At 52.8% G+C, this 23,253-nt stretch overlaps 1 protein-coding gene across 1 annotated transcript in view; it reads left to right on the forward strand.

The window, feature by feature from the left end:
- Positions 1–856: 856 nt before the first annotated feature.
- The window catches only part of gabbr1b (gamma-aminobutyric acid (GABA) B receptor, 1b), a 322,306-nt gene continuing 299,909 nt past the window's right edge, over positions 857–23,253 (forward strand). The window contains exon 1 of the mRNA XM_059969200.1: positions 857–946. The gene's annotated coding sequence lies outside the window, so the exon portion shown is untranslated. The remainder of the gene's footprint in view (positions 947–23,253) is intronic.

Below are 23,253 nucleotides of genomic sequence, written 5' to 3' on the forward strand. Positions count from 1 at the left end.
CCGAGAGCGGGTGGGAGTGGAGAGGGAGAGAGGGGTGTGTGGAAAGAGGGGAAGAAAAGGAAGGAGGGAAGGGAAAGAGAGAAAGAGAGGAGGAGGGAGGGAAGAGAGAGGGAGAAGGAGGGAGAAGCGAAAAAACAAGAGAAAAATATCAGTTCTCCTCCCGGCAAAAGTATGAACAGTTGATTGAAGAAGCCGGGGACCCCGTCTGATAGTATCGGCCAGTGAATTTTAAATCCGGCAGTAGCGAGGGATAATATATAGACTTTATGTTTATATATTATTAAACATAACAGCAGAGGTGCGGGAGGGAAGGGAGACATTTCCTTCAGAAACGCCCACCCCACGGCTGGCTCAGACTGACAGGACGGTTCCTAAAGCTGACCCGCTCTCCTTTCTACCCTCCTTGACAATCTCGACACTCTTCCCCCCCCCCCACCCCACCGTGGTAAAATATTCTCCCCTATCACCCCCCCCCCCCCAAACCGAGGGGGACCCAGCTGTCAAAACCAAAGCGGGTGTGTGAAAGATACCGGGATATATTTTTTTTTGGTGTGTGTGTGTTTTGGGGCGGTTACGCAGAGAGGGTTATCGTTGAATCGGATGCTTCACGCCGGGAACGTGAGAATTGAAGGCTGCCGTCCCGGACTCGCGCCCTCTTCACGCCCCTACTCCAGAGGGGGACCTGCTCCTCGCTTCCACCTCCCTCTCGGCGTGAAATCTCACAGGAAGACCGCCTGCCCCCGGGATCGTGGACTCCGCAACCATCCGACAAGGCAGCGGGAGAACATCGGATTCATCCGCCTCTCATCCGTCCTTCTCTCGCACCACCCCTCCCCGTGAGACCCCTTCCCAATTCCATCGATCCCCGGTGCTGTTCGAACCGGCCTCCTCGCTGTCAGGAAGGAGCCTGGCCCATCAACGCCGCGGCAAGCGCCAACCAACCCCGGTGAGTACTGACAACACCCGCTCCCATTGTAATTTTGTATTGAATTTTATACTTTGCAAAGCAGAAATCCGTTCTGTGCACAAGCTGACTGCCTGCAACTATTTTTTCCCCTCTGTATACGTGTTTTGCAGAGTAGTGGTATTCTCCATAGAGATTTCGGGCGATGTTTATACTCGCCGCGTTCTGGGCGGGTTAGGAAGCTGCCGGCGTGTTGTGTGTGTGCACCGGGAGCCGGCAGTCCTGTGTAATACAGGATGGAGAGAAGGGGCGGGTGGTTCTTGCTCGGGATTTTTTCGTTCATATTTTCCTCATCTTTTAGAGATTCACACCTTTCCGCGGTTAACCCTCGTGGCGCCGGGGTTTTACCGGGGTTAGAAAACAGGCGGAGAATTAAACGTTTTGTTTAAAAAAAACTCTCAAGTCGTTTCCGAGCGAGTTCTAATCGCCCTGACCTGGGTCCGAACTCTCCAGAATTATTCACACAATAACCCCCACCGCTGGGCTCCCTTGGCCGCTTTAGCACTAACTCAGCGTGTATTTTATATAAATGTTATCAAGCCGGCTGACACATGTCGCTGGGGGGTTTGTTGCTGAGAGATTCGAACACCCGACCGGGGAGGGAAAAGCAAAAATAAAGCATAGGGGCGTCTGTTGGATCGTCACGGACCGGTACACGTATAGGATGACAGGGTGGGGACTGAGGGACTGGCTCGTATCGAATCTCAGATCCCCGGGAGTGAGTTACAGACTGGGATCTAATCTCAGATCCCCGGGAGTGAGTTACAGACTGAGGTCTAATCTCAGATCCCTGTGAGTGAGTTACAGACTGGGGTCTAATCTCAGATCCCTGTGAGTGAGTTACAGACTGGGGTCTAATCTCAGATCCCCAGGAGTGAGTTACAGACTGGGGTCTAATCTCAGATCCCTGTGAGTGAGTTACAGACTGGGGTCTAATCTCAGAACCCCGGGAGTGAGTTACAGACTGGGATCTAATCTCAGATCCCTGGGAGTGGCTGGGATCTAATCCGGCGGTTCAGGGGGTTTATGTATTGGGTATCAGATCCCCGGGAGTGAGTTACGGATTTGAAGCCAGTCCAGGGGTTCGGGGATCGGAATATTGAATCTCAGATCCCGGGGAGTGAGTTACAGATTTGGATCTAATCCGGCGGTTCAGGGGGTTTATGTATAAGAGTATCAGATCCCCGGGAGTGAGTTACGGACTTGAAGCCAGTCCAGGGGTTCAGGTATAGAATTTCAGATCCCCGGGAGTGAGTTACAGATTTGGACCTAATCCAGGGACTCAGATCCCTGGGACTGAACATACAGGCTGGGATCGAATCCAGGGGCTCCGGGGGATTGAATATTGGACTGGAGTATAATTGTGATATTCCCTGAAATGCCACTTGACTGTCAGGTTTCGGCGAGTGAATCGCTGGCTGGGATCTGATCAAACCGCTCGAGTCGCTGCAAGGGGTTGGAGTGAGTCAGTGACTGGAATCTGTTGCGGGGGTCTGGTGGCTTTGATGGATCCGAGGCAGAATTGTAATTACTGAATCATCTGTCACCCTGTGCATCTCCGCCCGGTTTACAACTACGCTCGGGTTTTAAATGGACCGCTAGACAGTGCCCCGAGGGTTTTAGCACCATTGTGTTTAGCACCTGGCTTTCTGAGAGGTGTGTGGCCGTGCAGTAACGTGCCATTGAGCTAAGATGTCAGACGTGTCCATGTAGAACGTGTTTGACGGGCCGAATGACCTCCTCCTCCTCGTGGAGGTCGGCTGATGTAGGGGGATTTCTTCGGCTGGAGGGCGGTGAGTCTGTGGAGGTCAGGTCATCGGGTGTTTTTTTAAAAACGGAGGTTGATAAGGTTCTTGATTAATCAGGGCGTCAACGGGCAGGAGAATGGAGTTGAGAGGGATCAGGCCCGATGGACCCAATGGCCTAGTTCTGCTCCAATGTCTGATGGTCATCCAGACCCGAAGGTACCGAGGCTCGAGTCGGTGAGGACTGGGAGCTGCCTCCCGGGTGTGGTGGCAACAGCTGTCTCACTCTGTGTGGAGCGGCGACTCTCCAAAGCACGGGGTCACCCTTCACCCCTCCCCAGGGAGTTCCCATTTAAAAGCCAGAGTATGTGGCGGGATGGTGGGTCGGCAGGCAGAGCGTCAGACCCCGGCTGCCAGCGCTGTCTCTGAGTGGAGTCTGCACGGACTCCTGTGACTTCGTGGGTTTGCCCCGGGTGGCCGGGTTCCCTCCCACATCCCGGAGTCGTACGGGGTGAGAGTCGACTTCGCTCGTTCGCCTGAATCAGAAGGAAAGGCACAGCATGGTCCATGGCCTTCCAAATTTGGCCCGTATCCCTCTCAAACCCCTTATTTTTATCCCTATAGCTTTTAAATGTCACTGTCCCTGCTTCCACCTCTCCCCAGGCAGTTGGTACCACGTACCCAGCGCCCCACGTGCAAAAGGCCCTGTTAAATCTTTCCCCTCTAGCATAACGCACAACAGCGCCAACCACACGGGTTCCTTTGCTGCTGTGAGGAGTTTGGATGTTGTCCCTGTTATGGCCGGGGATTCCTCCAACCTTCCAAAGATGCACAAGGTGAGGTTGGCGAGCTGTGGGCATGCCACATTGACAGTGACCCCCACCTCATATTTGGACTGTGTTGGCCCCTGATGCAAATGACAGCATTTGGCCAACAGAGGAAGTCTGCAGACGCTGGGAAATCTAAAGCAACACTCACAAAATGCAGGTCAGACAGCATCTGCGGAAATGAATAAGCATTTTGGGAATGGAAAGGGAGGGGCAGGCGACAGAGTGGGGGGAGAGGAACGAGGTGGGTGGGAAAGTTCAAAGGGCCGGAGGAGAAGGAATCTGATAGGAGAGGAGAGTGGACCATGGGAGAAAGGGAAGGAGGAGGGGACCCAGGGGGAGAAGAAGCAGATCAGAGTGGGGGATAGAAGAAAGGGGAATTTTCCCCTTTCAATATTTCAATGTTTCAGTATCTCGAGATACATGTGATAAATAACTGTGATCTACTATTTAATCTGGTTTCCCCGGTCAGTGGGCCAATCTACCATTGCGAAGTAACCCTGATGTGTGTGGGGTGGTAGGATCGGCGGAGGGGCTGTTTCTGCCTCGAATCTCGATGACCTGCCAGTTTCTTACCTAAGAAAGGATGTGCGGACATTGGAGAGGGTTCACAGGAGGTCCGTGAGAATGAGTCTGGGAATAGATATGTCACCAAACGAGGGCCAGTTAATGGACCTGGGCCTGTACTCACTGGAATCCAGAAGAACCAGGGGGAAGCTCATTGAAGCCTATTGAGTGTAATGGTCAAGATGGATTGGATGTGGAGAAGATGTTTCCTGTAGTGAAGGAGGCTCGGACCAGAGGGCAAAGCTTCGGAATAGAGGCACGTCCTCTGAGAATGAACGAGCAGGAATTTCTTTAGCCAGAGAACGGCTAAAAGGTGTGGAATTTGTTGTTGTGGAGGCCGAGTCTTCACATATTTTTAAGGCAGAGGTTGATAGGTTTTTGATTGGACAGGGCATGAAGGGATATGGGGGGGGGAAGGCAGGAGACTGGGGCTGAGAGGGAATTGGATCAGCTGTGATGGAATGGTGGGGCAGACTCTGGTTGTGAGTTGATGGGGAGGATAGAAGAATGGATTCGCGTAGGATTGGTGTAAATGGGTGGTGAGTGGATGGCAGAAGGTCTTGTTTCCGTTCTGTATTGTTCCCTGACCTCAGGGATAAAGTGGTACAGCAGGTGGACGCAGAGCCCTGGGTTTGATCCTGGCCTCCGGCACTGCCTGTGGGTGGAACCTTCTCCGGTTTCGTCCCACGTCTCAGATGTGTGGGTTGGTAGGTGCCTGTAAATTGTCCTGGGGGGGGGGGGGTAGGTGGTGGGGAAATCAAAGGGGAGCAAAAGACAGCAGGTTCCAGGGAGCTAACAATGGGGATCGATGGGGCTTCTCAGAGACCAAGCATTGACTCACTGAGCTGAATGAGCTGTCGATCGTGAGAAAGCAGACAGCAGCATCCCATTGTGAGTTCCCTGTATCCTGCTCTTTTGATTTCCCCACCGCTCACACACTCTCACTCAGCTAGGGGCCATTTACAGTGGCTAATTCACCTACCAACCTACCCGTCTGGGACAGAGACAGGTACAATCGTACCGCTGCAGAAGCCCTTGGACAGGTACCTGGAGGGGTTGGAAGGATATGGGCCGATTGCAGGAAATTGGGTTGGCTCGGTGCTCACGACGGGCCTGTATCCTGTGATGCTCTGAGACGTCGACAACCTCTCTCAAAGTGCAACCCCTCATGTCCTTTCACTATTTCATAAGTATGTTTTATTCATGATATCCAGTAAATGCAATTAGTAAACATCTGTCTCTTCATTGCCGGACCATCCAATCAATGCACTTACGCTTTTCCCATTCCTGATTCGAACAGTTCCTCAGGACCCAGCCTCTCAGTGTCCAGAGGCTTCCGACTCAAACTACTGTATGTGTGTGCACACGTGTGCAAGTGTGTGTGTGCGTCTCAGTAGAAATGAGCAAGTGCATGCGAACTGTTTAATGATGAGTGAGTGTACACGAGAGCCGAGAGACAGGGCTTTGGTCAGGCAGCGTTTTGAATATCATGAGCAGTTCCGGGTCCCCTGTCCAAGGATGGATGTACTGGCTCGGAGAGGGTCTAGAGGAGGTTCTCAAAAGAATGATCCCAACGATGAAAGGGTTAACGTACAAGGTGGGTTGGGATTAGTGATGATGGGTGAAGATGGTCAGTGTGGACTCGATGGGCTGAAGGGCCTGATTCCATGCTGTCCAGCTCCGATTCTAGCAGAGCGAATTAAGCAATCCGGGTGCTGGAAATCTGAAATAGATCAAAAGTTGTTGGGAGTCTCATCAATTCTGTCAGCGTGTGTGGAGAGAGAAAAACAGAGTCAATGAATCATTAGAACTGGAGTAATGAAAGTAATAAATGAGTTTTAGGTCCCAGAGAGAAGGAGAACTGAGAGTCCATGAATCAGAGGAGGCTAAGGAAGTCCGGTGAACGTCATTGGGCTTGGTGGTGTCCGGTTAATAGATGAACAAGGATAGACAGAGAGAGGACGTATTGTGTGGATCTTTCCCAGCTGGAATTTTACACAGGGATAATCAATTTCCCCATTCTGATCAAGGGTCAGGTACTGGAAACAATAATTGTCTCTCTCCCCCAGCACAGATGATAGAGTGCTGTGTTCAATTCTGGTCGCCCAGAAGGTTAAGATCCACAGTGACTCGACGATTCAGATTTGGTATTGCCCTGCCTATAGGAGACAGAGGGAGTGGTTGATGGGACTGATTCTGGCTGGAGGTCTGTCCCCAGTGGTGTTCTGCAGAGATCCGTACTGGGGCTCTGCTGTTCGTGATCTATATCAATGGCCTGGATGAAGATGTAGATTGGTGGGTCATTGGTGAAGATTGGTGATACTGTGGAGAGAGTAGATTGCCAGAGGCCACAGTGGAATACACTGTAGGTCAGTTGTAGACTTGGGCGGAGAAGTGGCAGATGGAGTTTAGCCCGGGCAAAGGTGAGCTGTCACACCTCCGGCAATCAAATGCAAAGGGACAGTCCAGGGTTGATGAACAGAGGGATCTTGGGCTCCAAGTCCACAGCTCTCTGTGAATGGTAATTGACTGCATAGGTTGATAGGGCAGTAAAGAAGGTGCATGATAATAATTCTAGGAGCATAAATGATGTGGGAAATTAAGATGATAGATAATACCATGTATGACTCTATGCACAGTGTTGTGCATCTTGGCCCCAGAGGAACATTGTTTCGTTCAGCTGTATACATGTGCAAGGTTGAATGACAATAAACTTGAACTTGAAAACATGGCATGCTTAGTCCAGGAATAGAATTCACGAGTTAAGAAATTATGCTGCAGCTTTATAAAACTCTACGGTATAGGGAGTTTTGCATTTGCATTCAATTCTGTTCTCTCAATTATAGGACAGACGTCAAGGCTTTGGAGGGGGTGCAAAAGAGGTTTACCAGGATGCTGCCTGGATTATAGGAGAGACTGGACAAACTTGGTGGCACCCACAAAGTGCTGGAGGAACTCACAGGTCAGGCAGCATCTACGGAGGGAAATGAACAGGCCGAGACCCTGTGTGCGTCTCTCGTGGTTATTAGCATCTGCAGGATCTCTAGTGTTTATAAATAAACTTGGGTTGTTTTAACTGGAGTGGCAGAGGCTGAGGGAAGACCTGAAGAGAGAGGCTTATAAGATTGTGACAGACCTGCAGTGTATGTTTCCGAGGGTTGCAATGGCTAATAATTGAGGGTATGCATTTAAGGTGAGGGGGGATAGGTTCAGAGGAGACGTGCGGGACAACTTTATTTCTCACAGAGTGGTGAGTGCTGGAAGGCACCGCCAGGTGGTAGTGGAGGCAAATACGCCAGAGGCAATTAAATAAGCTTATGAATGTATAGAGAAGGGAGGGATATGAAGATTTTGGAGATGGAAGGGACTAGTTTGGTCAGGTTTGTAATTACGCCTGAATTAGATTCTGTAGATTGAGCAAGCTAGGGCTTTTCTCTTTGGGGCAAAGGAGGATGAGAGGTGACTTGATAGAGGTGTTTAAGATGTTAAGAGGCATAGATCGAGTGGTCGGTACGAGACGTTTTCCCAGCATGGAGTGGCTAATACAAGGGCCATAATTTTAAGATGATTGGAGGAAACTATCGGGGAGGATGTCAGAAGCAAGTTCTTTACAACAATTTTCATGACCTGTGCCAGTGATATTAAACCTGATCCTGAGAGAGATGGGTGTGTGGAATGCCACGTCAGGAGTGGTGGGAGAGGCAGATACTCTAGGGACATTTAAGAAACTCTTAGATAGATGACAGGAAAATGGAAAGTTATGTAGGAGGGATCAAATGCACAGAAGAGTACAGCACAGGAACAGGCCATTCAGCCCACAATGTTGAGCCGAATCAGCTAAAAACCTCCAAACGCTAATCTCTCCTACCTGCACAGTGTCCATATCCCTCCATCTTCCTCAAATGCCTATTCAAACATCTCTAAAAAGCCTCTAATGTACTGACCTCTACCACCATACCAGGCATCCACCACTCTCTGAGTAAAAAACTTACCCCTCACTAGAGAGTACCCCTGCGGCTATCCCCCTTAACAATAAGTACTCCTGTTTGAGTACTGTTTGGGGGGGGGGAATGGCCTACCTGGGGGAAGCAACAGTGTCTGTGCCTCAGGCACAGACTCTGGCCCAGTGACTCAAAAGGGTAGGGAAAGGAAGAGGATGGTAGCAGTGACAGGGGACTCTATAGTTAGGGGGTCAGACAGGTGTTTCTGTGGACGCAGGAAAGAAACACGGATGTTAGTTTGCGTCCCTGGTGCCAGGGTCTGGGATGTTTCGGATCGTGTCCATGATATCATGAAGTAGGAAGGAGAACAGCCAGAGGTCGTGGTACATATTGGTACCAACGACATAGGTAGGAAAAGGGAGGAGGTCCTGAAAGCAGACTACAGAGTTAGGAAGGAAGTTGAGAAGCAGGACCACAAAGGTAGTAATCTCAGGACTACTGCCTGTGCCACGTGACAGTGAGTATAGGAATCGAGTTGAGGATAAATGCGTGGCTGACGGATTGGAGTAGGGGGCAGGGATTCAGATTTCTGGATCACTGGGACCTCTTTTGGGGCTGATGTGACCTGTAGAAAAAGGACGTGTTGCAATTGAATCCCAGGGAGACCAATATCCTGACAGGGAGGCTTGCTAAGGGTACTAGGGAGAGTTTGAACTAGAATTGTTGGGGGATGGGAACTGAACTGAAGAGATGGAGGAAGGGGCGGTTGGCCCACAAAATGAGAAAGCTTGTAGATAGTGTCAGAGGGAGGATAGGCAGGTGATAGAGAAGGGACGCACTCAGACTGATGGTTTGAGATGTGTCTATTTTAATACAAGGAGTATGATGAACAAAGTGGATGAGCTTAGAGCATGGATCAGTACTTGGAGATATGATGTTGTGGCCGTTACAGAGACTGTGATGGCTTAAGGGCAGGAATGGTTACTTTGAGTGTCAGGCTTTAGATGTTTCAGAAAGGATAGGGACGAGGGCAAAGGAGGTGAGGGCGTAGCACTGTTGATCAGAGATAGTGTCACGGCTGCAGAAAAGGAGGAAGTCATAGAGGGAGTGTCTACGAAGTCTCTGTGGGTGGAGGTTAGAAACAGGAAGGGGTCAATAACTCTACTGGGTGTTTTTTATGGACCACCCAATAGTAACAGGGACATTGAGGAGCAGATAGGGAGACAGATTCTGGAATGATGTAGTAATAAAAGGGTTGTTGTGGTGGGAGATTTTAATTTCCCCAATATTGATTGGCATCTCCCTGGAGCGAGGGGTTTAGATGAGGTGGAGTTTGTTAGATGTGTTCAGGAAGGCTTCCTCACACAATATGTAGATAAGCCTACAAGAGGAGAGGCTGTACTTGATCTGGTATTGGGAAATGAACCTGGTCAGGTGTCAGGTCTCTCAGTGGGAGAGCATTTTGGAGATAGTGATCACAATTCTATCTCCTTTACAATAACATTGGAGAGGGATAGGAACAGACAAGTTAGGAAAGTGCTTAATTGGAGTAAGGGGAAATATGAGGCTATCAGGCAGGAACGTGGAAGCATAAATTGGGAACAGATGTTCTTAGGGAAATGTATGGAAGAAATGTGGCAAATGTTCAGGTGATATTGGTGTGACGTTCTGCATAGGTATGTTCCAGTGAGACAGGGAAAGGCTGGTAGGGTACAGGAACCGTGATGTACAAAGGCAGGTGAAAATCTAGTCAAGAAGAAAAGAAGAGCTTCAAAAAGGTTCAAAAAAACTAGGTAATGATAGAGATCTGGAAAATTATAAAGCTGGCAGGAAGGAGCTTAAGAAAGAAATTAGGAGAGCCAGAAGGGGCCATGAGAAGGCCTTGGCGGGCAGGATTAAGGAAAACTCCAAGGCATTCTACAAATATGGAACTGGAGGAGATAGAAGAGGTACTTAATGAATACTTTGCTACTGTATTCACTATGGAAAACGATCTTGGTGATTGTAGGGATGACTTGCAGTGGACTGAAAAGATTGAGCATGTAGATATCAAGAAAGAGGATGTATTGCAGGTTTTGGAAAGCATGAAGTTGAATAAGTCACTGGGACCAGATGAGATAATAGACAATAGACAGTAGGTGCAGGAGTAAGCCATTCGGCCCTTCTAGCCAGCACTGCCATTCACTGTGATCATGGCTGATCATACACAATCAGTACCCCATTCCTGCCCTCTCCCCATATCCCTTGACCCCGCTATCTATAAGAGCTCTATCTAACTATCTCTTGAAAGCATCCAGAGACTTGGCCTCCACTGCCTTCTGGGGCAGAGCATTCCACTTATCCACCGCTCTCTGGGTGAAAAAGTTTTTCCGCATCTCTGATCTAAATGGCCTACCCCTTATTCTTAAACTGTGGCCTCTAGTTCTGGACTCACCCATCAGTGGGAACATGCTTCCTGCCTCCAGTCTGCCCAATCCCTTAAAAATCTTAATGTTTCAATCAGATCCCCTCTCATCCTTCTAAATTTCAGTGTATACAAGCCCAGTTGCTCCAATCTTTCAACATATGACAGTCCCGCCATTCCGGGAATTAACCTTGTGAACCTACTCTGCACTCCCTCAATGGCAAGAATATCCTTCCTCAAATTTGGAGACCAAAACTGCACTCAATACTCCAGGTGGGGTCTCACCAGGGCCCTGGACAGCTGCAGAATGACCTCTTTACTTCTATACTCAATTCCTCTTGTTATAAAGGCCACCATGCCATTAGCTTTTTACACTGCCTGCTGTACCTGCATGCTTGCTTTCATTAACTGATGTACAAGAACACCTAGATCTCATTGTACTTCCCCTTTTCCTAACTTGACTCCATTTAGATAGTAATCTGCCTTCCTGTTCTTGCCACCAAAGTAGATAACCTCACATTTACCCACATTAAACTGCATCTGCCATACATTTTCCCACTCACCCAACCTGTCCAAGTCACCCTGCATTCTCATAACATCCTCCTGACATTTCACACTGCCACACAGCTTTGTGTCATCGGCAAATTTGCTAATGTTACTTTTAATCCCTTCATCTAAATCATTAATGTACATTGTAAACAGCTGCGGTCCCAGCACCGAACCTTGCGGTACCCCACTGGTCACAGCCTGCCATTCTGAAAGGGACCCGTTAATCGCTACTCTTTGTTTCCTGTCAGCCAGCCAATTTTCAATCCATGTCAGTACTCTGCCCCAATACCATGGGCCCTAATTTTGCCCACTAATCTCCTATGTGGGACTTTATCAAAAGCTTTCTGAAAGTCCAGGTGCACTACATCCACTGGCTCTCCCTTGTCCATTTTCATAGTTATATCCTCAAAAAAACTCCAGAAGATTGGTCAAGCATGATTTTGCCTTTGTAAATCCATGCTGACTCAGACTGATCCTTCTACTGCTATCCAAATGTGTCGTAATTTCCTCTTTTATAATTGAATCCAGCATCTTTCCCACTACTGACGTCAGGCGAACCGGTCTGTAATTCCCCAGATGTACCCCAGGCTACTGTGGGAGGCAAGGGAGGAGATTGCTGAGCCTCAGTCAATGATCTTTGCACCATCAATGGGGACAGGAGAGGATCTGGAGGATTGGAGGGTTGCAGATGTTGTTCCCTTATTTAAGAAAGGGAGTAGAGATAGCCCAGGAAATTATAGACCAGTGAGTCTTACTTCAGTGCCTGGTAAGTTGATGGAGAAGATCCTGAGAAGCAGGATTTATGAACATTTGGAGAGACATAAAAAGATCAGCAATAGTCAGCATGGCTTTTTCAAAGGCAGGTCGTGCCTTACGAGCTTGATTGAATTTTTTGAGGATGTGACTAAATACATTGATGAAGGTACAGCCGTAGATTAGTGTATATGGATTTCAGCAAGGCTTATTGAGAAAGTAAGGAGGCATGGGATCCAAGGGGACATTGCTTTGTGAATCCAGAACTGGCTTACCCACAGAAAGCTGTACAGAGAGGCTGTAGGCTGGTCATATTTTGCATGGAGGTTGGTGACCAGTGGAGTGCCTCGGGGATCTGTTCTGGGACTCCTTCTCTTTGTCATTTGTATAAATGTACTGGATGAGGAAGTGGATGAATGGGTTAGTAAATCTGCTGATGATACAGAGGTTGGGTGTGTTGTGGATAGTCTGGAGGGCTGTCAGAGGTTACAGCAGGACATTGATCGGATGCAAAATTGGGTTGAGAAGTGGCAGATGGAGTTCAACCCAGATAAGCGTGAGGTGGTTCATTTTGGTAGGTCAAATATGATGGCAGAATATAGTATTAATGGTAAGACTCTTAGCAGTGTGGAGGATCAGAGGGATCTTGCAGTCTGAGTCCATAGGATACACAAAGCTGCTACATAGGTGACACTGTGTTAAGAAGGCATACAGTGCGTTGGCCTTCATCAATCATGGTACTGAGTTCAAGAGCCAAGAGGTAATGTTACAGTTATATAGGTCCCTGGTCAGACCCCACTTGGAGTACTGTGTTCAGTTCTGGTCACCTCACTACAAGAAGGATGTGGAAGCCATAGAGCGGGTGCAGAGGAGATTTACAAGGATGTTGCCTGGATTGGGGAGCATGCCTTATGAGAATAGGTTGAGTGAACTCGGCCTTTTCTCCTTGGAGCGACAGAGGATGAGGGGTGACCTGATAGAGGTGTACAAGATGGTGAGAACCATTGAACATGTGGATAGTCAGAGGCTTTTTCCCAGGGCTGAAACAGCTAGCATGAGAGGGCACAGTTTTAATGTACTTGGAAGTAGGTATAGAGGAGATGACAGGGATGTGTTTTTTATGCAGAGAGTGATGACTGCGTGGAATGGGCTGCCGGCGACAGTGGTGGAGACGAATGCAATAGGGTCTTTTAAGAGACTCCGGAACAGGTACATGGAGCTCAGCAAAATAGAGGGCTATGGGTAACCCTAGGTAATTTCTGACGTAAGGGTGTGTTTGGCACAGCTTTGTGCTCTAGGTTTTCTATGTTTCTATACCCTATGAACCTATCCTCTCTCACTCTCAGTGCATACCCTCTGGTACGAAACACTTCAACCCTGGGAGACAGATCCTCTCTGTCCACTCTATCTGTGCCTCTCATCATCTTATAACCTCTCTCAGATCTTCCCTCAGCCTCTGACACTCCAGAGTAAACAACCCAAGTTAATTCAATCTCTCGTGATAGCCCATGCCCTCTAAACCAGTCAGCATCCTGGTAAACCTCTTCTGCACCCTCCCCAAAGCCTCACCATCCTTCCTACAGTGGGGTGACCAGAATACTCCAGATATGGTCTGACCAGAGATCTGTAAAGTTGCAATAAGTTAAAATTTCGGCACAACGTTGTGGGCCAAAGGCCTGTACTGTGGTCTTGTGTTCTATGTACTAATTTAATTAAGTTTGCATGACACTGTGGGCCAAAGTTTGATATTCTGTGTTTGATATTCTGGAAGCTGTGTGATCAAAACAGAGCTCATTTCTCAAAACCCTCAGCAGTGGCCTTGGGAGATCCTCAGCTGTGTCGCAGCTGATGCATTCAAGCAACTGTTGTTACCTCTTAAAATATTTTATTTCAAATGCGTGCAGTGAATACAGTTGGGACCCATGTCTCTCTCCACATTTTATATATCATCCAATCAACTCATCCCTTCACAATGCATCAAGGCCTCTCCTGTTTTCTCCTAGATCAGTGCCATGAAGTGTCTGAGAGCCTCTTATCCCTCAGGGTCTAGTAATGGCCAGATGCCGGGTCAGTCCGTGTCCAGACGCCAGGTCAGTCCGTGTCCAGACGCCGGGTCAGTCCGTGTCCAGACGCCGGGTCAGTCCGTGACCAGACGCCAGGTCAGTCCGTGGCCGGACACCGGGACAGCCTGTGTCCAGACACCGGGTCTCTCTGTGTCCGGATGTCGGGTCAGTCTGTGTCCAGACGCCAGGTCTGCCCGTGGCCGGACGCTGGGACAGTCTGTGTCCAGACACCGGGTCTCTCTGTGTCCGGACGCCGGGTCTCTCTGTGTCCGGACGCCGGGTCTCTCCGTGTCCAGACGCCGGGTCTCTCTGTGTCCGGACGCCGGGTCTCTCTGTGGCCGGACGCCGGGACAGTCTGTGTCCTGACGCCGGGTCTCTCTGTGTCCGGACGCCGGGTCTCTCTGTGTCCGGACGCCGGGTCTCTCTGTGTCCTGACGCCGGGTCTCTCTGTGTCCGGACGCCGGGTCTCTCTGTGTCCGGACGCCGGGTCTCTCTGTGTCCGGACGCCGGGTCTCTCTGTGTCCGGACGCCGGGTCTCTCTGTGTCCGGACGCCGGGTCTCTCTGTGTCCGGACGCCGGGTCTCTCTGTGTCCGGACGCCGGGTCTCTCTGTGTCCGGACGCCGGGTCTCTCTGTGTCCGGACGCCGGGTCTCTCTGTGTCCGGACGCCGGGTCTCTCTGTGTCCGGACGCCGGGTCTCTCTGTGTCCGGACGCCGGGTCTCTCTGTGTCCAGAAGCCGGGTCTCTCTGTGTCCGGACGCCGGGTCTCTCTGTGTCCAGACACCGGGTCTCTCTGTGTCCGGACGCCGGGTCTCTCTGTGTCCGGACGCCGGGTCTCTCTGTGTCCAGACGCCGGGTCTCTCTGTGTCCAGACGCCGGGTCTCTCTGTGTCCAGACGCCGGGACAGTCTGTGTCCAGACGCCGGGTCTCTCTGTGTCCGGACGCCGGGACAGTCTGTGTCCAGACGCCAGGTCTCTCTGTGTCCAGACACCGGGTCTCTCTGTGTCCAGACACCGTGTCTCTCTGTGTCCAGACACCGGGTCTCTCTGTGTCCTGACGCCGGGACAGTCTGTGTCCTGACGCCGGGTCTCTCTGTGTCCTGACGCCGGGTCTCTCTGTGTCCAGACACCGGGTCTCTCCGTGTCCAGACGCCGGGTCTCTCCGTGTCCGGATGCCACGTCTCTCTGTGTCCGGACGCCGGGTCTCTCTGTGTCCAGACGCCGGGTCTCTCTATGTCCAGACGCCGGGTCTCTCTGTGTCCGGATGCCGCGTCTCTCTGTGTCCAGACGCCGGGTCTCTCTGTGTCCGGATGCCGCGTCTCTCTGTGTCCAGACGCCGGGTCTCTCTATGTCCAGACGCCGGGTCTCTCTGTGTCCGGACGCTGCGTCTCTCTGTGTCCAGACGCCGGGTCTCTCTGTGTCCAGACGCCGGGTCTCTCTGTGTCCGGACGCCGGGTCTCTCTGTGTCCGGACGCCGGGTCTCTCTGTGTCCGGACGCCGGGTCTCTCTGTGTCCGGACGCCGGGTCTCTCTGTGTCCGGACGCCGGGTCTCTCTGTGTCCAGACGCCCGGTCTCTCTGTGGCCGGACGCCGGGACAGTCTGTGTCCAGACGCCGGGTCTCTCTGTGTCCGGACGCCGGGTCTCTCTGAGGCCGGACGCCGGGACAGTCTGTGTCCAGACGCCGGGTCTCTCTGTGTCCGGACGCCGGGTCTCTCTGTGTCCGGACGCCGGGTCTCTCTGTGTCCGGACGCCGGGTCTCTCTGTGTCCGGACGCCGGATCTCTCTGTGGCCGGAAGCCGGGACAGTCTGTGTCCTGACGCCGGGTCTCTCTGTGTCCGGACGCCGGGTCTCTCTGTGTCCGGACGCCGGATCTCTCTGTGGCCGGACGCCGGGACAGTCTGTGTCCTGACGCCGGATCTCTCTGTGGCCGGACGCCGGGACAGTCTGTGTCCTGACGCCGGATCTCTCTGTGGCCGGACGCCGGGACAGTCTGTGTCCTGACGCCGGATCTCTCTGTGGCCGGACGCCGGGACAGTCTGTGTCCTGACACCGGGTCTCTCTGTGTCCTGATGCCGGGTCTCTCTGTGTCCGGACACCGGGTCTCTCTGTGTCCAGAAACTGTGTCTCTCTGTGTCCAGACACCGGGTCTCTCTGTGTCCGGATGCGGGTCTCTCTGTGTCCGGACACCGGGTCTCTCTGTGTCTGGACTCCGGGTTCTCTCTGTGTCCAGAAACTGTGTCTCTCTGTGTCCAGACACCGGGTCTCTCTGTGTCCGGATGCCGGGTCTCTCTGTGTCCGGACACCGGGTCTCTCTGTGTCCGGACTCCGGGTCTCTCTGTGTCCGGACTCCGGGTCTCTCTGTGTCCGGACTCCGGGTCTCTCTGTGTCCAGACACTGGGTCTCTCTGTGTCCTGACGCCGGGTCTCTCTGTGGCTGGACACCGGGTCTCTCTGTGTCCGGACGCCGGGTCTCTCCGTGTCCAGACGCCGGGTCTCTCTGTGTCCGGACTCCGGGTCTCTCTGTGTCCAGACACTGGGTCTCTCTGTGTCCTGACGCCGGGTCTCTCTGTGGCTGGACACCGGGTCTCTCTGTGGCTGGACACCGGGTCTGTCTGTGTCCGGGACGCCGTGACAGTCTGTGTCCGGACACCGGGTCTCTCTGTGTCTGGACGCTGGGACAGTCTGTGTCCAGACGCCGGGACAGTCTGTGTCCCGGACGCCGGGACAGTCTGTGTCCAGGCACCGGGTCTCTCTATGTCCAGACGCCGGGTCTCTCTGTGTCCGGACACCGGGTCTCTCTGTGTCCCGACACCGGGTCTCTCTGTGTCCCGACGCCGGGTCTCTCTGTGTCCGGACGCCGGGTCTCTCTGTGTCCTGACGCGGGTCTCTCTGTGTCCGGACGCCGGGTCTCTCTGTGTCCGGACGCCGGGTCTCTCTGTGTCCTGACGCCGGGTCTCTCTGTGTCCGGACGCCGGGTCTCTCTGTGTCCGGACGCCGGGTCTCTCTGTGTCCCGACGCCGGGTCTCTCTATGTCCAGACGCCGGGTCTCTCTGTGTCCCGACGCCGGGTCTCTCTGTGTCCGGACGCCGGGTCTCTCTGTGGCCGGACGCCGGGTCTCTCTGTGTCCGGACGCCGGGTCTCTCTGTGTCCGGACGCCGGGTCTGCCCGTGGCCGGACGCCGGGTCTCTCTGTGTCCCGACGCCGGGTCTCTCTGTGTCCGGACGCTGGGTCTCTCTGTGTCCTGACGCCGGGTCTCTCTGTGTCCTGACGCCGGGTCTCTCTGTGGCCGGACGCCGCGGGTCTCTCTGTGTCCGGACGCCGGGTCTCTCTGTGTCCTGACGCGGGTCTCTCTGTGTCCGGACGCCGGGTCTCTCTGTGTCCTGACGCCGGGTCTCTCTGTGTCCAGACGCCGGGTCTCTCTGTGTCCCGACGCCGGGTCTCTCTGTGTCGGACGCCGGGTCTCTCTGTGGCCGGACGCCGGGTCTCTCTGTGTCCGGACGCCGGGTCTCTCTGTGTCCGGACGCCGGTCTGCCCGTGGCCGGACGCCGGGTCTCTCTGTGTCCCGACGCCGGGTCTCTCTGTGTCCGGACGCTGGGTCTCTCTGTGTCCGGACGCTGGGTCTCTCTGTGTCCTGACGCCGGGTCTCTCTGTGTCCTGACGCCGGGTCTCTCTGTGGCCGGACGCCGGGTCTGCCCGTGGCCAGACGCCGGGTCTCTCTGTGTCTGGACGCCGGGTCTCTCTGTGTCTGGACGCCGGGTCTCTCTGTGTCCGGATGCTGGGTCTCTCTGTGTCCTGACGCCGGGTCTCTCTGTGTCCGGACGCCGGGTCTCTCTGTGTCCCGACGCCGGGTCTCTCTGTGTCCGGACGCCGGGTCTCTCTGTGTCCTGACGCCGGGTCTCTCTGTGTCCCGACGCCGGGACAGTCTGTGTCCGGACACCGGGTCTCTCTGTGTCCCGACGCCGGGTCTCTCTGTGTCCGGACGCCGGGTCTCTCTGTGTCCGGACGCCGGGTCTCTCTGTTGTCCCGACGCCGGGTCTCTCTGTGTCCTGATGCCGGGTCTCTCTGTGTCCGGATGCCGGGTCTCTCTGTGTCCGGACGCCGGGTCTCTCTGTGTCCGGACGCCGGGTCCTCTGTGTCCTGACGCCGGGTCTCTCTGTGTCCGGACGCCGGGTCTCTCTGTGTCCGGACGCCGGGACAGTCTGTGTCCAGGCACCGGGTCTCTCTGTGTCCAGACGCCGGGTCTCTCTGTGTCCCGACGCCGGGTCTCTCTGTGTCCGGACGCCGGGTCTCTCTGTGTCCGGACACCGGGTCTCCCTGTGTCCAGACGCCGGGTCTCTCTGTGTCCGGACGCCGGGTCTCTCTGTGTCCCGACGCCGGGTCTCTCTGTGTCCGGACGCCGGGTCTCTCTGTGTCCGGACGCCGGGTCTCTCTGTGTCTGGACGCCGGGTCTCTCTGTGTCCAGACGCCGGGGTCTCTCTGTGTCCGGACGCCGGGTCTGCCCGTGGCCAGACGGTGGACCCCACAGAGCCTTTGCTCAGTAAGTCAGTGTGTCGCTCTGCTCGTACTCACTGCTTGGAGTGTGCCAGTGGCAGCTTTCCCTTACAGGCAGCTCCTTGATTTGGGAGACCAGCATGTTGTTTTTTAAAAAGATTTTATTTATTTGTCACATCTATATTGATGAAAGGTGTTGCTTTGCATGGGGAATTGTGCTGGGAGCAGCCCACACTCCTGGCACCAACGTCGCATGCCCACATTTCTCCAAGCCCAACCCTAACCGAATGGTCTCTGACATGTGGGAGGAAACCAGAGCACCCGGAGGAAATCCACGCGGTCAGGGGAGAGTTCCAAAAATGGACGATCGCTGACGGGTGAGTGTTGCACTCAGCTGCCGATCTTCCACAGCAGGGCCCACAAAACGCTGGGGGAGCTCACCAGGATGGGCAGCATCTGTGCGGGGGGAATACACAGCCGACATTTCTGGCCAAGACCCTTCCCCAGGACTGGAAACCCAGAATGAGAAGGTGGGTGTGGGGGAAGGAGGAGAAACTGACAGGTGACAGGTAAAACCAGGTGAGGGGGAAGGTGGGTGGGCTGGGGGAGAGGAGATGAAGTTGGGCAGTGATAGGTGGAACCAGGTGAGGGGGAAGGTGGGTGTGGGAGGGGATGAGGTGAGAAGCTGGGAGGAGGTAGGTGGAACCAGGTGAGGGGGAAGGTGGGTGGGCTGGGGGAGAGGAGATGAAGTTGGGCTGTGATAGGTGGAACCAGGTGAGGGGGAAGGTGGGTGGGGGAGGGGATGAGGTGAGAAGCTGGGAGGAGGTAGGTGGAACCAGGTGAGGGGGAAGGTGGATGGGCTGGGGGAGAGGAGATGAAGTTGGGCTGTGATAGGTGGAACCAGGTGAGGGGGAAAGTGGGTGGGGGAGGGGATGAGGTGAGAAGCTGGGAGGAGGTAGGTGGAACCAGGTGAGGGGGAAGGTGGATGGGCTGGGGGAGAGGAGATGAAGTTGGGCTGTGATAGGTGGAACCAGGTGAGGGGGAAGGTGGATGTGGGAGGGGATGAGGTGAGAAGCTGGAGGAGGTAGGTGGAACCAGGTGAGGGGGAAGGTGGGTGGGGGAGGGGATGAGGTGAGAAGCTGGGAGGAGGTAGGTGGAACCAGGTGAGGGGGAAGGTGGGTGGGCTGGGGAGAGGAGATGAAGTTGGGCGGTGATAGGTGGAACCAGGGTGAGGGGGAAGGTGGGTGGGCTGGGGAGAGGAGATGAAGTTGGGTGGTGATAGGTGGAACCAGGTGAGGGGGAAGGTGGGTGGGGGAGGGGATGAGGTGAGAAGCTGGGAGGAGGTAGGTGGAACCAGGTGAGGGGGAAGGTGGGTGTGGGAGGGGATGAGGTGAGAAGCTGGGAGGAGGTAGGTGGAACCAGGTGAGGGGGAAGGTGGGTGTGGGAGGGGATGAGGTGAGAAGCTGGGAGGAGGTAGGTGGAAGAGGGAAGGGGCTGCAGAAGCTGGATTCTGACAGGGGAGGGCAATGGACCCTGGGAGAAAGGGAAGGGGCCGATTTTCCAGCAACCCCTGAATGCCTCTGTGTTCAGGCTGCCTGATCAGCTGATTTCCTCCGGCATTTTGTGTGTTTTGCTCTTGTATTCAGTGTCCCGACCAATGAAGACAGGCATGCTGTACTCCTTCTTTACCAGCCTCTCCAGTTGCGTGGCTACTTTCCGAGAATCACAGGCATAGTGTTCCCAAGCGCCCTCTGTACTTCAGTGTTAGCAGCCTCACCTCTGACCTCCCAAAGTTGGCCCAGATTAACTTCCACCTCCCGAACAGGTTCAAAGGGCAGTAAATGCCCTGCCTCAGATCAGGGGTTAGATGAGGCTGGGCAGTAAGCCAGGATCAAATCAATTACCGATCCATGTCAAGAAATTTGTTTATTTGTGACAGCAAGGTTCAAAGTAACTTTACTATCAAAGTGTACCACATAGAGTCCTGAGATTCAACTTCTTGCAGGCAGCCACAAGAGTTCACGAAACACGAAAGAATTCACTGAAACCTCCCCCCCCCCCCCCACACACACACACACAGCCATCCATTCAACGGGTGAAAAAGAAAGAACTAATCGTGGAAACAATCACCAGCGCATGAACCGTAGCCCAGTGCAAACCTTAAAATCAGTCATTAGTTACAATAAGAATGAATGAATTAATTAATTAATTAATGATTAAATGAAGCAGATAGATAGATAATGTGAAAGATGAATGGGCTCATGGACCATTCAGAAATCTTTTGGCAGAGGGGAAGAGTCTGTTCCGAAAATGTTGAGTGTGGGTCTTCAGATTCTCGTACCTCCTCCCTGATGGCGGTAGTGAGAACAGTTCATGTCCTGGATGGTGAGCGTCCTTCATGATGGATCTGAGCCTCTTGAGGCATCTCCTTTTGAAGATATTCTTGAGGATGGGAGGGTTGTGCCTGTGACGGAGCTGGTTGAACCTTTCGACCCGTGCATTGGAGGCGATGGTGCTCACAGTCAGAATGCTGTCCGTCACAGCAGACCTGCAGAAAGTTTCCCCAAACTCCTTATGAAGTGCAGACATTCCAGCACAGAGTCAGGCCCTTTGGCCCATTGACACCGTGCTGCCTGTCAAACCACCCATTTACACCAACCCTTCTTCATTCCCTTTCCTTTGATTCCCTCCCCTCGATTCTGCCACCTCACTTCCACACTTGGGGCAGTTTAGCAGCGAGGGTCAGGTAACCACCAACCCACAAGCCTCTGGGATCTGGGAGGAGACGGGAGAGCTCGAGGGGAAACTGCACACAAAGTGACAGGGCCAGAGGTCAGGATCGAATCTGGGATTTGGGGATGTGGACAGCAGCTCTACCCGCTGAGTCACCACGCTGCCAAGATGACTTTGTGCTTCTTGGTGAGAAAGTTGTCCTGCCTGTGGTTTATGGGGATGCAGAGCCCCTAATTCCTCCGTGCAGAGTTTTGTCCCTCTGCTATTGACCCTCTCCCCTTCTTGGAAGTGTCAGATCAAAGGCACCAGAATTTTCTATCCTGGAGGGTTGTCACGGATTTAAAATTTTCAATGCTAGTGGAATTGAGGGGTGTGGGGAACTGATACAGAAGGGGTGGGAGAGGCAGATCAGTCACAATCACACTGAATGCTGGGACAGGTTAGAGGGGCCGAGTGGCCTCACCCCACTCCTGTTGTCTTGTGTTCAAACAGCCGCCTCTCCAGGACCACGCGAGCTGTGAGACACTGCTGACGTGGTAGATTAATTGTCATTTAAGTGGTATGGTATGTTAGGGTGAGGAATTAATCATGAGCATCATTTTAATTTTGGGACTTCCCATGCAAACTGTCCAAACCATTAAAGAAAAAAAATAAAACTCGGAGTCTCGACCCAACCACTGGTAAATTGCTATTCAGGGATTTGTTGAATTTCATGTTTTTTCAGAGATACAGCCCAGTAACAGACCCTTCCTGCCCAACGAGATCACACCTCCCAATTACACCCGTGTGACCAATAATCTGCACGTCATTGGAGGAAACTGGGGAACCCGGGAAATCCCAGGCTGTCGTGGGAAGAATGTGCTAACCCCGTACTGGCAGGGGTGACAATGAACCTGGGAAAACCCAGGTGGTGGTGGGGAGAACGTGTTAACTCCGTACAGGCAGGGGTGACAAATGAACCTGGGAAAACCCAGGTGGTGGTGGGGAGAACGTGTTAACCCCGTACAGGTGGCAACCCGTACAACCTAGGTTGCTGGCGCTGTTAAAGCATTATGCTGACCACTACATTACCGCCGCCCTTGTTTTCTGGGGGTTATCATAGTAATTGGCCGGTTTCCCACCCTTGCCCCCTCTGCGATGGAAGTTCCCCTGGTCCCTCTCTCCCTCAGGTGGATGTTTCTCCATTCCTTCCTTCCCTGTTATTTCCCCAGCACAGATGCGTTCTGCAGCTAGTTACACTGTGCGCCATTCTGCACCCTTTGGCACCCATGTTAACGGGAGGTGCGGTGTTCCCTGAAGAGAGGATTAACCCTCGCAGCTCAGGGCTCCACACGTCGGCCCCAGTGGCCAGAAGCAGTTCTTCTCTTCCTCTCGTCAGTCATCTGATGGTCTAATTTTGAACCACATCGCCACAGCCGGAAACAGTGGCAAGAGCGCAAAAACAGGTCCTTCAGTCCAGCTGGTCTGTGCTGACCAAGATTCCCATTTAAACTAATCCCATTTGCCCATGTCCCTCAAATCCTTTCCTATCCACACAACTGCCCAAAGACCTTTTAAATGCTGTCTCAACCACTTCCTCTGGCAGGTCGTTCCATGTACTGACCATCCTCTGGGTGAAAATGTTGCCCCTCTGAATCTTATTAAATGTCGGAATCAGGTGTATTATCACCGGCCTGTGTCATGAAATTTGTTAACTTAGCGGCAGCAGTTCAATGCAATGCATCATCTAGAAGGGAAAAAATAAAATAAAATAATAAATAATTAAATCAATTACTGTATACGCGTATTGAAGAGATTAAAATCGTGCAAAAACAGAAATAATATATATTAAGAAGTGAGGTAGTGTCCAAAGGTTCAAAGTCCATTCAGAAATCGGATGGCAGAGCGGAAGAAGCTGTTCCTGAATCGCTGAGTGTGTGCCTTCAGGCTTCTGTATCTCCTACCTGACGGTCACAGTGAGAAAAGGACATGCCCTGGGTGCTGGAGGTCCTTAATAAAGGATGCTGCCTTTCTGAGACACCGTTCCTGAAGATGTCCTGGGTACTTTGAGGGCTACTACCCAAGATGGTGCCAACTAGATTTACAATCCTCTACAGTTTAAAATAAGTTTAGGTGACTGTGGGATAATCTTATTGGTGCATGCAATATCCTAAGGAGATTTAGCAGGGGCAGATGTTGAGATAATCTCATGAGTGAAGAGCCTCAGATGAGGGGACTTG

This window comes from Hypanus sabinus, chromosome 5 (assembly GCF_030144855.1).
Source record: "Hypanus sabinus isolate sHypSab1 chromosome 5, sHypSab1.hap1, whole genome shotgun sequence".
Classification (NCBI taxonomy): Eukaryota; Metazoa; Chordata; class Chondrichthyes; order Myliobatiformes; family Dasyatidae; genus Hypanus; species Hypanus sabinus.